This window comes from Odocoileus virginianus, unplaced genomic scaffold (assembly GCF_023699985.2).
Source record: "Odocoileus virginianus isolate 20LAN1187 ecotype Illinois unplaced genomic scaffold, Ovbor_1.2 Unplaced_Contig_4, whole genome shotgun sequence".
In the NCBI taxonomy this organism is placed as follows: domain Eukaryota; kingdom Metazoa; phylum Chordata; class Mammalia; order Artiodactyla; family Cervidae; genus Odocoileus; species Odocoileus virginianus.
This window is the reverse complement of record NW_027224321.1, coordinates 437,690-452,359: the sequence shown is the minus strand read 5'-3', so window position 1 is coordinate 452,359 and position 14,670 is coordinate 437,690. Positions and strand designations below refer to the sequence as shown.

General features: G+C 41.6%; 2 non-coding genes across 2 annotated transcripts; both read left to right on the top strand.

The window, feature by feature from the left end:
* Window positions 1-11,990: 11,990 nt before the first annotated feature.
* Window positions 11,991-12,070, top strand: LOC139033829 (small nucleolar RNA U2-19). Its single transcript, XR_011486315.1, has one exon. It is a non-coding gene; the product is annotated as a small nucleolar RNA U2-19 (small nucleolar RNA).
* A 158-nt stretch (window positions 12,071-12,228) lies between these two features.
* On the top strand, window positions 12,229-12,298 carry LOC139033828 (small nucleolar RNA U2-30). The gene has a single exon (XR_011486314.1). It is a non-coding gene; the product is annotated as a small nucleolar RNA U2-30 (small nucleolar RNA).
* Window positions 12,299-14,670: the final 2,372 nt, after the last annotated feature.

Below are 14,670 nucleotides of genomic sequence, written 5' to 3'. Positions count from 1 at the left end.
CCCCATGCAAATCAATTTTTACTCAAACTCTCAATTTATCTTTTAACAGTGCACAAATACGAATGTATAAATATTTTCACAGAAATGTTCTTTATAATTGCCAATGCATACAAAATAAAAATCACCCCTCAGCTCGGCATTAAGCAGGTTGGCTAAGGTGGCTCAGTGGTAAAGAAATCCGCCTGCTAATGCAGGAGCCACAGGAAACGCAGGTTCAATCCCTGGGTCAGGAACATTCCCTGGAGAAGGAACCAGCAACCCACTCCAGTATTTTTGCTGGGATAATCCTGTGAACAGAGGGGCCTGGTGGGTTACAGTCTATGGGGTCACGAAGAGTCAGACATGACTGAGCACGCATGCAAGAGCAGATAATTGAATATATTGATTATTAATTGAAATTTAAAGGAAACTACAGAAAATGCAAAGCACCCACTCAGTAACAGAAAATTATTCAGCCATCAAGAGAAACAACTGTGAAGAATAAACAACATTTATTAATGCTAATTTTTAAAACTTGGATACCAAAGTTTATGGAGACTGGCATTGAGAGTTTATATGCATATAAAAAAACCTGGAGAAAATGGTTAAAATAATAATAGTGGTGGCTGTTTTTCCTCTTCCTGCTCTTAGCTTCTGACTTGTCTAAGTTGCCTTGCTTGTCTTAAGTAATCCTGGTTTGGTTTGTTTTGTTTCAACTCCGGTGTTGGGTCAAAGAGTTAAATGACCAGGTCCCTTGATAGCCAGCCCAGACTTCTACTCACCGACATCAAACCTTCTGGAAGCTTGACTGATTTTATCAATTGCAAAGCACTGTTTGTTCTTCTGCAAACTAGGCTGGTTATCATCACTTAGAAAATTTGTTTGCACAGACCTCCCTGTTGCATCTCATAAAACTGACTCTTGCTAATTTGACCTGGAAAAAGCACTATGCAAGATGGAGCAGGATTGGAAATGATCTCTCACCCCTGCCAGTCCTCCAGGGATGAGGAGGGTGATTTCTTCTCCAGCACACATCCCTTTATGTAAGACTCTGGGGATGCAGACACCCTTAGTGGCAGAGACTTGCCCTCTTTTCTTTCCTGTCTTTGCTGTTTGGCAGCATAGTTTGTTGGACCCTCACAGTGGGGCGATGGAGAATTAGAAGAAGCTGGGAAGAGTGAGGACCTTGGTAGGAGAGACTAGACTGGTGTAGGTCCCCAGGAAAGATGAAAGTCAACAACTCAAGCTCATGTATCATGAAAGCAAGTTGGGCTTGAACTGGACTTGAGTCACCTCTCACTCCACTGGGTCACAGTCCAGAGGTCAAGGTTTGGGTGGGAATTTGGTGGTCCAAAGTGGTCCTTTGGGCTTCCCAGATGGTGCAGTGGTAAAGAATCCACCTGCCAATGCAAGAGATGCAAGAGACGTGGGTTGACCCCTGGGTTGGGAAGATCCCCTGGAGTAGGGAATGGCTACCCACTCCAGTATTCTTGCCTGGAGAATTCCATGGACAGAAGAACCTGGTGGGCTACAGTCCATGGGGTCACAGAATCAGACACAACCGAGTGAGTGAGCATGTACACATACAAATTGTCCCTTTACAACATGGAGCGGAATCCTCACCAAAGGCTAAGAATCTAAGGCACGGGTCTGGGAGCAGAGCGCCAGTCAATGAGCCCAAGAAGCGTATTGAGAGGAAATGCAGAGTAGCAGGGAGAGTCAAAGCATTAGGGCCCACACGGTGGTGTCTAATGCCAGCCCCTCAACCACTGGCCCTGGCACAGCCCGCCCTGTTTCCCCTCCCTTAGGAGCTCACATGGTGGCCCAGCTGGCCTGTGACTGTGGTGCCTTTGCTGGGTGGAGTCTACTTCCTATCCTACTGGCTGAGTTTGGGGGTGGGACTTGCTTTGGCCAATGAAACGCAAGCAAAAGTGACCTAGCCTGTCTGTCCCCTGCTGACCAGGTGGTATTTTAAGATCCATTGTCAGAGTTGTTGCTGTTGCTTGCTTTTCTTTTGTTTTGTTTAAGCTTTCTGGCTGTTTCCCTTCACCATGAGAAGAAGACCTTGGCCCCCAGATCAGCTGCCCCTCGGATGTGTTTCTGGACAAGGGAGGACAGAGCCAGAGCCAACCTTCTGCCAAAGTGTCACTTATGCAAGAAACAAAGCTTTGTGGTTGTGTGTGTGTGAGCTAAGTTGCTTCAGTTGTGTCTGACTCTTTGGATCATACAGACTGCTGCCCACCAGGCTCCTATGTCCAGGGGTTCCTTCAGGCAAGAATACTGGAGTGGGTTGCCATGCCCTCTTCCAGGGGATCTTCCCAACCCAGAGATTAAATCCAATCTCTTATGTCTCCTGCATTAGTAGGCGGGTTCTTTATGACTAGTGCCACCGGGGAAGCACACTCTGTGGTTATAAGGGACTGCTTGGGGAATTATTTTTATTACTATTATTTTTGCCAAAGACTTACCTTTAAGATTCAATTCCCATAAGCCAGTTACTTAATCCCTGACAGTGCATTTCATGGGGCTATTTTCTATGGCTCTTTGGAAGATGAACAGGGGAATGGTGGAACTGCATTTAAAACAAAAAATGAAGGAGAAATACGAACCGTGCCTTCTCCTGGACATTCTGTTCTGGTGATTGAAAGAGGGGTCAGTGGCGAGAGTTTCCATGACTTCTGTATTGTTTTCCCATGAATTGAAATTTCTTTTCTGTCTTGAAAAATATTGATCTAAAAATGAAGCTGGTCAAACACATGCATTTTTTTGATATTTTGGAGAAATGCAATGTTCTCAAGGGAAAAGACATTCATTGTGGTTGAAATTACCCTCTTTTTGCTAGCCTGAGCATGACCTCTTGGGAGTGAGAAATTGAAAAATGCTTCCAGGCCTCTAAACTCAGATTTATTTTTCTCAAATAGCTGAGCTAGAAAAACCTGCTTATGTCCCTGTGTTACTGGAAGTGGGATCTGGCTGCTCACTGTTCTGAAGCCAATAATGGAGAGGCAAGGCTGGTGGAAAGGAAAGTTGGCTTTATTTTGGAGATCAGCAACCAGGATGGGGGGTGGACTGGTATCCAAAGGCCAAGTCCCCCTGACAATCAGGGGCAAGAATTTTTCAAGGGGAATTTTAGGGGTGTATAGAGTGGACGGAGGGAGCTACATACAGAGCAGCAAAGTCAGCTATGACTATCACCTCGAAATTGGTCTTGCAGTGGTCTGATCAGGATCATCTTGATTGTTTTAAGTACACTTATTCTTCAGTTCCCATTCTCTGTTCCCATTTCTTTGAGACCAATTCTTGGAACTGTGGCCACAGGCTGCGGGGTTCCCTGGTGGCTCAGTGGTAAAGAATCTGCCTGCCAATGCAGGAGACACAGGTTCAATCTCTGGTTGGGAAGATCCCCTGGAGAAGGAAATGGCAACCACTCCAGTATTCTTGCCTGGTAAATCCCACGGACCAAAGAAGCTGGAAACCTATAGTCCATGGGGTTGCAAAAGAGTCGGACATGGCTTAGCGACTAAAACAACAGCAAACAACAGCATGTCATGGCTACAGTCTGGTCATCATGTCATTAATGTCTTCCACCTGGTGGAGGTTTTAGTATCAGAACAGCTCAAAGGAAATGACTCAGAATATTATCTATAACCCTTGAAGGGAACAAGTGAGGTTGCTCTGTCTTGTCCGACTCTTTGCAACCCCATGGTCTGTAGCCTACCAGGCTTCCTCCGTCCATGGGATTTTCCAGGCAAGAGGACTGGAGTGGGTTGCCATTTCCTTCTCCAGAGGATCTTCCCAAACCGGGTCTCCCACATTGTAGGCAGATGCTTTACAGTCTGAGCCGCCAGGGACGTCGAGCAAGAAGTAAATGTCCTTGACTTTGCTTAACAACTAAACTGTGATTGTCTTGTGCTGTTTGACAGTTTTCCTTTGCTTCTGTATTTTCTCATTTCTCTGATTAAAGTTATTCTTTGGCTGAAGTTTTTCTACAGACAAAGGCAGGTGGAGGACACGCTGGGGGAAGGATCAGAGGCCCCTGCTCCGTTTCACCTGCAGCTGCTCCTGTGAATGGCAATGAAAGCTTCCCTTGCTGCTTTGGGAGAGAGGCTGACCCGGGAAGGACTGACACTTCAGTCCAGCGTGAGCTGCCACGGTCTCCCTCTCCAGCACCTCCCAGTACTTGAATTTACACCTTCATTACCTCCTACCTGGACTTGGGAAACTGTGTGGGCTGGTCCTTCTCTAGGCCCTGTTTCTCCTAAAGACCGTGGCTAGAGTCTTCTTCCTAAAACGCACCCCACCGCAGTCTTCCTTGGGTGAAAATGCTTGCTCCCTATTGTCTACCAACACTCCACCTCCTTTCCTGAGTCTCAACAGTTCTCTCCAGCTTTCCTACTCAGGCACAGATTCTACCCATTCATCAGGAGCCAGGCATTTTCCTACAACTGCAATTTTCCTAAACCTTGTCTAGTCTCTAATCATAGGTGATTTCTCTCAACCACGAAAGCTAATTTAGCACTTCACCTTTAGTATAATAATAAATTATAAGATTATTGACAATCAAGGTAGAAAATCTGGATATTTAAGGAAATTGTGGAGAAAATGAAAATTCAGAAACATTACTGCCCCTCAGGAAACAATCACTGTGATCCGTGATTTCCCCCACATAGTTGATAAGGACTAAAAAGAATGCTAATCTTTAGGGTGGGCACAGGGGTGAGAGGACTTTCCAGGTGGCGCTAGTGGTAAAGAACCCACCTGCCAATGCAGGAGACATAAGAGATGCAGGTTTGATCCCTGGGTCGGGAAGATCCCCTGGAGGAGGAAACAGCAACCCACTCCAGTATTCTTGCCTGGAGAATCCCATGGACAGAGGAGCCTGGTGGGCTACAGTGCATGGGGTCACAAAGAGTCAGACATGACTGATGAGACTTAGCACGCACACATGAAGGGTGAGAAGTAAAACCTATCAAGGAGTTGGGTGTTTACATTGGGTAAATGGCACATTGGAAGGTGACAAGGAAACAAAAAATGTTTAAAAATCAGAATTGAAAGATACCCATATTTTTTGACCTAGCAATCCTGCTCCTCAGAATTTATCCTACAGAAATAATGGCATAAATATGCAAAGGTACTGGTTGGAGAAATCTCATTGCATCATTATTTTTAATTGCAAAAAAAAAAATGGAAATGTCATTGATATTCTAAATTGTACTAAGAAATGTTTGACTTTAGTCACTCAAGCCGCTATTAAAAAAAGTACCATCAACTGGACAGTTTATAAGCAATCAGAAGTTGATTTCTCACAGCCCTGGAGACTGGGTATTTCAAGGTCAGGGTACCTGCAGCTTTGGTGTCTAGAAATCTGTCTTTTTGCATGTGTCACATAGCAAAAGGGGTGAGAGAGCCCTCCAGAATCCCTTTTAAAAGATACCAACCACAAACATGTCTATGTTTGACATATTTTCTGTTACTCTGTTTGAGAATCATTATGATAACTTGGTCTGAGTATTCTTGACTTACACTAATTTCTCAGCCTTATTTTTTTTTTATATTTGTGTACATTTTTAGTTAATGTTCCTGATTTCATTGACATGACAATTTTTCTCTATTACTGAGTATATAGTCCCACTGTAATATATCTTTATATTCACAAACATGTTAACAAGATTATATCGATTTTTTTTTCTTGTTCTTCTTTATTAAGATCCCCTGGAGAAGGGAAATTGCTACCCATTCCAGTATTCTTGCCTGGAGAATCCCATGAACAGAGAAGCCTGGCAGGCTACAGTCCTTGGGGTTGCAAAGAATTGGACACGACTGAGTGACTAACACTTTTCTTGCTTTTAGTATTATTTAGGAATACAGAAATGTCGGTAAACTTTCCGTACAGTTGTCTCTGTATATTTGTCTGTGTTTTATTAAAGTCTAGAGTCCATAAACTGATGTAAAGTTTCAGCTCTGCCATTTAAAGAATGTTTGTTAAAATACTTTCCAAAAGAAGCAACAGCAGCATAATTGATTTTAAATTATTTCTGTTGCACATTCAAGACTCTGAAAAACTGTCAGAAAGATATATAGTAGATGCTAAATAGATAAAATGATTCTTGCCACCAAGGTTTGTATCCTATGAGACCTATAAAATCTGTAGAACACTTAAAGTTCAAAGTTAAGTATGAATTCTTTCCTTACTATTCTACTTCATAGCTGTTCAAAATGGTCATTCATGAAGGAGAATTTTCAACATTACTAGTTCGAATAAGCTTGTTAATAATGTGGCACATTGGGCCCAGTCCAAACGTTTGGATTGGAATGTGGTTTTTTATTAGTTCATTTCAATGTATAACAAAAACTACTGTAATGATGTAAAGTAATTAGCCTCCAACTAATAAAAATAAATGGAAAATTTAAAAATAAATAAATAAAAAAAAATAAATAAAATAAAAAAATATAAATAAATAAATAAATCTCAGCCTTATTTTGAATATTGCCTCTCCCCCAGTGTCTTTCATTGTTACTTCTAGAAAATTTGGTGGCTATATTTTGTACATTCTCTAATTCTGCCCTTCATTTTTTAAACTTCTATTATATATATTTTACCTTCTTAACTTTTCATGCCAATTTTTAAAACAAACTAAGAAATTAAAAACACAACATAAAGAAAACCAAGATCATGGCATCCCATCCCATCACTTCATGGCAAGAAGATGAGGAAAAAATGGAAACAGTGACAGACTTTATTTTCTTGGGCTCCAAAATCACTGCAGATGGTGACTGCAGCCATGAAATTAAAAGACACTTGCTCTTTAAAAGAAAAGCTATGACAAGTCTAGACAGTGGATTAAGAATCAGAGACATCAGTTTGCCAACAAAGGTCTGCATAGTCAAAGCTATGGTTTTTCCAGTAGTCATGTATGGATGTGAGAGTTAACCATAAAGAAGGTTGAGTCCCAGAGGATTGATGCTTTTGAACTGTGTGTTAGAGAAGACACTTGAGAGGCCCTTGGACTGCAAGGAGATCCAACCAGTCCATCCTAAAGGAGATCAGTCCTGAATAGTCATTAAAAGGACTGTAGCCAAATCTCCAATACTTTGGCCACCTGATGGGAAGAGACGACTCATTGGAAAAGACCCTGATGCTGGAAAGATTGAGAGCAGGAGGAGAAGGGGGTGACAGAGGATAAGGTTGGATGGCATCACTGACTCAATGGACATGAGTCTGAGCAAACTCAGGGAGATAGTGAAGGGCAGGGAAGCCTGGTGTGCTGCAGTCCATGGGATCACAAAGAGAAGGATGCAACTGAGCAACTGAACAACAACAACTTTTCACAGCCATCTTTATTTCTATAATAAATTTACTGGTGCTTCTTGCATTACTGTTTTTAAAAATCAGAAACAACCTAAAGGTGCATCAGCTGGGAATGAGTTGAATCCGTTACCAACGCGATGCTGTGAAGTTGTTAACAGAAGACAGATTGCACTCTAGAATGTCTAGTGAGGTTCATCTGCAGTACTGCGTGTGCGTGTGTTATTGTTGTTCAGTCGCCTAGTCATGTCTGACGCTTCGCAACCTCATGGACTGCAGCACACCAGGCCTCCCTGTCCCTCACCATCTCCCAGAGTTTGCCCAAGTTCATGTCCATTGCATTGGTGATGCCATCCAGCCATCTCATCCTCTGATGCCCTTTTCTCCTTCTGCCTTCAATCTTTCCCAGCACCAGGGACTTTTCCAATGAGTCAGCTGTTCGAATCAGATGCTCAAAAATACTGGAGCTTCAGCTTCAACATCAGTCCTTCCAGTGAATTTTCAGGATTGATTTCCCTTAAGACTGACTAGTTCGACTGTGTGTGTATTAACACGTGTGTATTGTTTTACTTACCTAAAGTCAGCTCTAATGTACTTTGCCTAGATTGTTTTCACAAACAGAAAATGTTCCATAGGCATAGAAAAACTTTTTGGAACGAGGTCTATCTATCAGTGATTAATGGTGGATATCTCAGAAGGATGAAATTCAGAAACATTCTTTTTCTGATTTGTATGTTCTTGCATTTTATAATACTAAATAAAAGATCATAGTCCCTTGCTAGAATAACAATAATAAAAATTCATGACTGGAACTGTTTAAGTGGAATATTTTTACAGGGTTGTTTATAAAAGGACTTAATGGAAAAATAAAAAGTTCTTAGAAAATAAAATCGTATACTTAAAAGTCTCGACTAAAAAATGAATATTCAGAGCCTGAAAAGACTTTTTTCCAAAGAAGACTTGTAGGCCAACAGGTACCTGAAAATATGCTCAGCATCAATAATCATGAGGGAAATGCAAATCAAAACTACAGTGAAATGTCACCTCACACCTGTCTGAATGGCTTTAAAAAGACAGCAAATAGGTGTAGAAAAGGCAATGGCACCCCACTCCAGTGCTCTTGCCTGGAAAATCCCATGGACAGAGGAGCCTGGTAGGCCACAGTCCATGGGGTCGAGAAGAGTCTGACACGACTGAGCGACTTCACTTTCCCTTTTCACTTTCATGCACTGGAGAAGGAAATGGCAACCCACTCCAGTGTTCTTGCCTGGAGAATCCCAGGGACGGGAGAGCCTGGTGGGCTGCCGTCTACGGGGTCGCACAGAGTCGGACACGACTGAAGTGACTTAGCATCAGCGAGTGTAGAAAAAAGGGAACCTGGTGCACTGTTGGTGGGAATGTAAATTGGTGCAGCCATTATGGAAAACAGTAAGGAGATTCCTCTAGAAACTAATGATAAAACTGCTGTATGATACAGCAATTTCAATCCTGGGTATTTATCTGAAGAAAACAAGAGCATGAATTAGAGAAGATATATGCACTCCTGTGTTCATTGCAGCATTATTTACAATGACTAGGATATGGAAGCAACCAAAGTGCCCACGAATAGATGAATAGATAAAGAAGATGTGGTACACACACACACACACACACACACACACACACACACAATGGAATATTACTCAGCCATAAAAAAGAATGAAATCTTGCCATTTGCAACAACATGGATGGACCTAGAGGGTATTATGCTTAGTGAAATAAGTCAGAAAAAGACAAATGCTGTGTGATATATGTGAAATCTAAAAAAATAAAGCAAATGAACAAACAGGAAGAATCATAGATACAGAGAACAAAGACGAGGTTGCCAGATTGAAGGGAGTTTGGGAGAGGAGAGAAATAGATGAAAGAGATTAAGAGGTACAAACTCTTAGTAACAAAATATGTGAGTCACAGGTATAAAATGTACAGTGTGGGGAATGTAGTGACAATTATGTAATATTTTTATTTGGTGACGCGTGAAACTAGACTTATCATGGTGATCATTTTGAAATGTATAGAATTATCAAACCCTTATGTTGCATACACAGTGTTGTAAATTAATTATACTTTCAAAACAAACTAACAAACTGATAGAAAAAGAGATGAGATTTGTGATTGCCAGAGGCAGGGGTTGCAGGGAGGGTGAAATGGATGAAAGCAGTCTCAGAATACAAACTTCCAGTTATAAGATAAACAAAAGTACTACAAAAGTACTACAAAAGTAATATACAACTTGATAAAGATAATAACACTGTTGTATATTTCATAGGAAAGTTAGGAGAGCAAATCTTGAGATTTCCCATCACAAAGGAAAAACGCCTTCTAATCTATTTATTTAATGTTATATAAGAGGATGGATTTCCACTGAAATTATTATGGTAATTATTTCATAATGTATGTAAGTTAAAAAATGGTATAAATGAACTCATTTACAAACAGAGTCTCAAACGTAGAAAACAAAGCTACAGTTACCAGTAGGGGAAAATGGGGGAAGAATAAATTGGGAGATTGGGATTGACATATACATATACTACCGTGTTGTTGTTCAGTCGCTCAGTAGTGTCCCATTCTATGACACCGTAAGGACTGCAGCACACCAGGCTTCCCTGTCCTTCACTATCTCCCAGAATTTGCTCAAACTCATGTCCATTGAGTCAGTGATGCCATCCAACCATCTCATCCTCTGTTGCCCCCTTCTCTTTTTGCCTTCAATCTTTCCCAGCATCAGGGTCTTTTCCAATGAGTCAGTTCTTTGCATCAGGTGGCCAAAGTATTGGAGCTTCAGCTTCAGCATCGGTTCTTCCAATGAATATTCAGGACTGATTTCCTTTGGGACTGACTGGTTTTATCTCCTTGCAGTCCAAGAGATTCTCAAGAGTCTTTTTCCAGCATCACAGTTCAAAAGCATCAGTTCTTCAGTGATCAGCCTTCTTCCTGGTCCAACTCCCATATCTGTATATGGCTACCGGAAAGCTACAGCTTTGACCATATGGAGCTTTGTCAGCAACACGACTATATATAAAATAGTTAATTAATAAGAGTCTACTGCATAGAACAGGGAACACTATTCAGTATTGTGTAACCACCAAAAGAATCTTAAAAAGAGAGGAGATATATATGTTTGTGTGTGTGTGTGTATAACTGATTCACTTTGCTGTACAGCAAAAACTAACACAACTTTGTAAATCAAATATACTTCAATAAAAAATTTAAAAAATCATTATGCTGTATTCTTTATACAGTACTGTATCATCAATTATTATCTCAATAAAGCTGAAAGGAAAACTGCACCTATAAGTGAGGGTTAACATGAGAAGTTAAGAAAGTCCTGAGTGGATATCCTAAACTCTGGTGTAAACACTCTCTGGGTTCAGCTCTGGGAACTCTGTGAATACTCTGTGAGTTTCACTCCCCTCTCCAACAGGGGCCCTGACTCCTCCAGGATGGGGAGGTGCGCTGGAAGGACCCATGTCTGTTTTCTCCTTTCTGCATTCACCCTCCGGCCACACTTCTTGAGACAAGGTTCTTGAGACTGCCCTAAAGCAGCCAAAACCCCTTCTCTCCCTTGATGGATCATCTTCACACCAAGACAAGAATTTGCATCAAGAGACTTGAAAGATAAACATCAGTGTTCCTCACCTGCACCCAGTAAGGGCTGGGCAGGCAGCATTGGTCTGGACCTTCTCAAGATCTAGGCTGGGCTTTCTCACTGTGCTCCATCCTGACCTGCCGTTGCCCAGATGTCAGCTTTTCAGCAACAGAGACTTCAAAGAGCAGAGCCTCACCAATCATGCTAGAGAAGCCAGTCTCTTCCATGCGGTGTGTGCAGCTCAGAGTTTTCCACTCTGCAGGCATGGAGCTCTCATCTCGGCCTCCTTAGTGGGTGGGGTATCTGATGGGGCATCCTTTTTGTGGGGTATCCTTCTTGTGAAAGGAAAAACCCCTTCCTCATTGAAACAGAGCTTAAAACAAAGTTTTCCAATCCGCAGAAAACCTGTTTGTCCATTAAACTTTTCACCCAAAACTGTATATTTAAACCTGCTGAAGCTTTCTGCTGTGTTGCCTAGACAATAAAAGAAATACATTTTCACCTGGGATTCTGAGAGATTTCACACTGATTCTTTTCCGTGGTGGTCTTTCCTGAGTTGCTCCCCACCCCCACACTTTGGGACGAGATTCCTTCCTTAACTATATATAGGTTGACTCCAAGGACAAAATTCGACATTCACTGCAGCCTTTACAGATTGTCAAACTCATTAGTGCTGTTTCCAGTGTTTGCTAGAACGTAAGCAGGCAGGACCATCAGCTACAAAATTAATGGCGATTTCTCAAGGGAGCTGATGACATTCTCTTTCAAGTTTCCGGGTTGCTGGACATTCACAGATGCTAAGTAGGGCTGTGACCCAGGCCTTTGAAGTTTCCAGCCCCACAGGTTGGAAAGGCAGTGTGATTTAGGATGGTCGGGGTCGGGGGTGGGGGGAGCAGTTAAGTAGACCTCCCCTTCAGAGAGATAAAGGCAACCCAGGGGCTTGGGCAGCTTCATTCCTTTTGCGCCTGGCAGATCCAAGAGAGGTGGGTTCCCACGGGGCAGAAATGGACACAGTGATGGGATTGCTAATATGCCCTAGGATGAGAAGATGACTCTTTGCATAAAGATTAAAGCAATTGTCGATGATGAAAACAGCCATATCTGAGCATCAAAAGATCTCTTGGTGTCCCTAATGCATGATCTCGATAGTTCTAAGAAGCAAAAGAATAATTTAAAACAATAAAGAGTGTGTGTGTGTGTGTGTGCCTGCCTGTGTGTAGAGGAGACAATGGGTAACTGAGGACTTATTGATGGAGTGTGAGAGTGTGTGTGTGTGTGTGTGTGTGTGTGTGTGTATGAAAGGCTGATCAGTTCTGAGCAATGATGAAAAGTTTTTACTATGGACTTTTATAACTATGAAGGTTTCTACACTTGATCTGAGCTCAGAATTAAAAGAAAAAGATTAAAGCAATTATTTTGGTTTAAAGTTTCTCAGAAAGAAGAGGGACTTTGGGGGGGCAGTCTTTTGGAAGGGGATGGGGGCAGAAACTTTGTTCATCAAGACTCAGCTATTTCCATTTGCACTTCCTTCCATAAGCACAGACCAAGGATCCTTAATCAGAACTCTGTCAACTGCTTCATGCCTTTCTCACTGCAGTGCAGGTTACCCGTGCCCAGATGCTAAGGTTTATCATCACTCTGCCTGTTCAGAGTAACAGCAAATTCCTCAAAGCCACTGTCTCCCCAGAGGTATACTGTGATCTCGTGAAAACCTACTTAGGTGGTTTCTGGATTAGCACTGTCCGGCGACATGTGGCGACTCTTAAATTTGAAAGTAATTGTTATTGGGGATCTTCCCAATGAAAAGAAAAAATTAAGCAGAGGTGAAATTTATAGAAGAGTCAATCCAATTTCACTTTCAAAGACCCAGGCAGATAGAGGCCACCAGGGCTGGGACGCCTCCTTGTCTCCCTGGAAGTGAGCTACTGGGCTCTTCTCTGGGGGCCTTGTCTGAGCGGGGGATGTTCTGATGGGCAGACAGAAGCCCCAGCTCTGTTGGGAACCTCCAGGACACGGTTTCCTAGAGCCTGCTTCCCCTTTCGAAGGCCACAGAATGTCTTGGTTATCAAAACAGGTCCTACTTAGGAAAATTATAAAAAATAGTTTATAATAAATAGGATTTTAAAATTAAAGACTTGACTTAGGCTTGATTCTTATTTCCAATTCAGAGCTTATAAATCTGTGACTTCAAAACACTGTAAGCTTCAGTTTTCTCAATTTTAAGATGATTATTCTTTTTAAAAAATATTTTTTTATTGGATAGTTGATTTACAATGTTGTAGTTCTATATATGCCTAAATCCACTCTTTTTTAGATTCTTTTCCCATATAGGTCATTACAGAGTATTGAGTAGAGTTCCCTGTGCTATGAAGTTAATCCTTATTTACTTCATATTTTTCATATAATACTTCATATTATTTCATACTTTATGAAATAGTTATCCATTTTGTATATAGCAGTGTTTATATGTCAGTCCCAGTCTCCTAATTTATTTCTGTCCTCCCATTCCCACTTTCTCCCCATAACCATAAGTTTGCTTTCTACATCTGTGACTTTATTTCTTTTTTTTTGTAAAAAAAAAAAAAAAAAGGATATTCTCTTACACTCATTTCTCCCTTGGTTGTTGTAAGAATTAAGTGAGATAAACAAATAAACTGCTTTACCATAATAAGTGCTTATCCTGTAATGTGTTACTAAAAAGTGTAAGTTATTGTATATGTGTTGTAGAAGTATGATGTACATGACACAGAGTAGGTCTTCAACAAATGCTTATTTCTATGTGTTTGTAAATAAGATAATGCTCATACTCTTTTAGAAACATTGTTGTTGCTGTTGTTTAGTTGCTAAGTCGTGTCCAACTCTTTTGTGACTCCATGGACTGCAGCCCACCAGGCTCCTCTGTTCATGGGATTTCCCAGGCAAGAATACTGGAGTGGGTTGCCATTTCCTTCTCCAGGGGATCTTCCTGACCCTGGGATCGAACCTGTGTGTCTGCATTGGCAGTGGGTTTTTTTTTTACCACTGAGCCACCAGGGAAGCCCTTTAGAAAGATACCAGGAGCCAAAATCCTCTCCCAGCCATCTTACCAATAAGTTTAAACATAAAGAAGGTCTGTTTGTTTGGGGGAGATATTTCTGTTTTTCTAACTTATGAATGGATGAAATGATCCTTTCTACTTTTTCCCTTAGGGAGCCAGCATTGAACTTAATGTTATGCTTACTTACTCTGTTGTTTATACATCCCTTTGAATAACTGGTGAGTGCACTGCCTGATGTCCAGTTGCGTCAGCACAACAGAGCCTGGGCATCTTCCTGCCCTGTGAACACAGCCAGGGGCAGGCAAGGCTAGACCTCTGGTTGGCAGACTTTTTCAGAGGCAGGGAGAAGAGCCTGCTGCCTCTCTGCTGTGTGGTTGCTGGGCTCTCTGCAGGGATAGGAGAGACACTCCGGTAAAGGAATTGTCCCTTTATTATGGTTTATTTAAACAACTTCAAGGGCTATTCATTGCTTCTTTGTTTTGTTTGCTCCAATTGCTTCAAAGCTGGAGTGCCTTTCTTGGGAACAGAAGATGAGGTCAGCAGAGTCCTAAACAATTTAAGGGAGGATGAAGTTGGTGAGAGGACAATGATGCTTTTTGAGAAACAGTAAAAAGAGAGAGGAGATAAAAAAATAATTAGTATTGTATTTATTATGGTAAGAGATATTATCTGACACTTGAATTCAAAGCCTTGGTAAAGAAAAAGATGGTTTGTACCTCT